Source organism: Poecilia reticulata, linkage group LG9 (genome assembly GCF_000633615.1).
Source record: "Poecilia reticulata strain Guanapo linkage group LG9, Guppy_female_1.0+MT, whole genome shotgun sequence".
NCBI classification, from domain to species: Eukaryota; Metazoa; Chordata; class Actinopteri; order Cyprinodontiformes; family Poeciliidae; genus Poecilia; species Poecilia reticulata.
In genome coordinates, this window is record NC_024339.1 from 32,617,722 (window position 1) to 32,620,808 (window position 3,087).

Consider the following 3,087-nt stretch of genomic DNA (forward strand, 5'->3'; position numbering starts at 1 on the left):
TTACAGGCAGATGTTCATGTGGTTACAGGCAGATGTTCATGTGGTTACAGGCAGATGTTCATGTGATTACAGCCAGATGTCACCACATAGTTAAATAAATCATAGTTCAGATTATGACCTACAAGCCTATGAGGAGTTCATGCAGTTTCTGATTGAAACTGCAGGTATTTTTTCTGTCTGCTGCACTCATAAAGGACAGTAAAGATGTCCTGTCCACTGCGGCACCATTAGTACTGAAATAAACTGTCCTGTTCCTGGATATAATGTGTGATATAAATGATCTGACCTGAAGTTACTTCTCTGGTCCTGCAGTCCAGCAGCCAGTCGGCCCTGATGCCACCGAGTCCAGTGATCCAGAAGTAGGAGATGTTCGAAAAATAATGTCCTGGTGGCAAGGTAAGATTTATGATCAGTAATAAAGTAGAATATAAAATGTAATTGAAGCCTGATGCTGTAACTTTTCTGTTGTGATGTTTTGCTTTGGTTTCATTTCTAAATTTATATAAAATTTTCTCTGTCAGTTTATTTTCTTTTATTGTATTTGTACAACACAGCCATATAAATAAACCTGATCCTGACATCAGTATCAAGTATCAGGACAAGGTGTCTGTAGATTCAGGACAACAGCCTCATTAATTGAATTAAAGCCACACAGTCAGTTAAATACCCAACTTGGAGCTAACAGGTCAAATGACAGCCATAGATTTTGTCCCATCTTTGGTTGGATGCTGGTCAGTTCACCTCTTTGCCTTTTTGTTCCTTTGTAATTTTGGTAATTGGAAAAATAACATACTAAATGCTGCTGTGACCACAGATTTTCTACTGATCATGTCTAGATTTTACAAACCAGATCAACATTTTGTACCTGCAGGCCGTGACCCAGACTCTGGCTTCCAGGAGAGAAATGTGTTGCTATAAAACTGGGGTCTGAATTGGTGAAAGAGTCAGAGTTACAGCAGTGTAGGGAAATAATGAGCTGCCATGGCAACGAGCTGTCATGGCAACAACCAGTAGCTGCACTTCCCAGCTTCAGCAACCACTGAGCAATATTCACTTGTAAGAAGGCAACAGATACAGTAAACTTTACACAGTTGTGCAACAGTGGTTGTCCGATTCATTGTTAAATGAAACAATTTGTAAAAAATGAGGCAGTCAAGTGGGAGCCACTTAACGGGGTCCCACCAACTGTGCTCCACGTTTTACAGAAAATAGGAGAATAACTTTTCTGCTTGCAGTATAAAAATGTTGCAGCATCTAAAGATACCTTCATGGTTTTGCAGCCTCTGCTAGGAATTTGCAGCAACCATCGTGGCTAACCAACAAGACGAACCAGAACCCAGGACCCAGCAGTCATGGAAACGTCCCCAAGTCAACGATGGCAGGTAAGATCTCTCCATCAGTAAATGTGGAGATGGACGTTATGATATGGATATTGTAAAGTAACAAGTGAATCAATCTGCTCTGATTTGGTCAGAAAACTTTCTAAAAACACCAGCAACCCTCCCGACCCCACTAAGGGACAAGGGTGTACAGAAAATGAATGGATGGATGGAACTTTCTAAAAACACCAGACTGATCCAAAGTTTTTAATGTACCATTAAAAAAGTAGAAGAAAGTAATGTGTCACGTTACTTTATGGAACAATTTTATTGGCCATAAAATTCAAAAAATTGGAGTTGGAAGAAAAATGTACTTAATAGAAACACGGCAATTCAGACAAACATCAGTTTGTTGATAAAAGCTTTTTGTTCTAGGATGAACTGGGTTTTCAACTATATCAAAATTTGTGAATTTGGCAAAACTGCAGTGAAAACATATTTTCCACGAGTCCCTCCTGTGTGTAAACAGCAGCAACAAGCTAATTTGCAGCCATTAACCTCCTTGAACGACGTGCAGCTGGATCCTCCAGCTGTCACTGCATCAGTTCATAACAAGTTGTGTCACTGCAGCATGTTGAATCCATAACTCTTCTGTAAAATCACTGCAGTCGACCCAAAACTCTGCATATGGAGCCACTCAGAAAGTAGGCGGGGCTTGTTGCTCCACCCAACGTCTCCTATGATTGGTTGATAGATGATGAGCGCTACCTCATTAATATATTATTATATCTTCTCTATTTACATCCATCCAATAACTTATTGCCAAAACAAACTTACTGAAGTATGATTATAATTTAATCTGAATTAGTTTCAGTTTGGGACATGGATTTCATGTATTCATATGTCGGTTTTAGGGAGTTCTGTAAGTGGGTGGTCACTGGTTTCTCACCAGTCAGTCAGTCTGACAGTCGTCATTAATTAATAGTTGTCATCTGGTCGGTCAGTCAGAGGATGAGCATGTCGGACAATGAGGAAGCCAAACTATACAACAGGGGATCCCATGAAGCTTAAACCAGGTTTTTATTTTGTAATAAATCGACACAGAACTGCATTTTTAATGTTTGACTGTTTTGGACCCAGAAGCTTCAGGTTTCCAACAAAGTAACTGTTTGAGTTTCATTCACTTTTACTTTAATGACCTCTAAGTTTTAAGATTATTGTTTTTAGTTTTATGGACAGAGTCAGAACTGCAAAATGTCATTTTTTCAACACTGGCAGCAGATGAAAAACGTTTTCCACATAGTTGTAATGGAAACATAGTTAATGTGGAGAAATAAACATGATGTTGTCCTGCAGGATGTAAACATTCATCAGCTTTACATTGTTTTATCTGATGCACCTTTTCAGACCTCGTTTTACCTACGACTTCATAATTATTGGTTACTTAATATCCCACTACAAAGATATAAAAATAACTTGAAGTTTAAAAATAAGAAAAAAATACATGTTGATACTGTAAACAATGAAGATGCATCATGATTTATTGGTCTGAGTGGAAGAATCACATGAATTTATGAAGCAATTTTATTTGTCCAGAAACAGAAATTTGTAGAAAAAATAATAAATGTCCTGAACTTCTGTAGCCCTTTATCAAATCCAGAGGACCTAAAGCTCTTCACACCACATTCAGTCATTTTCTCTCTCTCTCTCACACACACACACACGCACACACGAACACGCACACACACACACACACACACACACACAC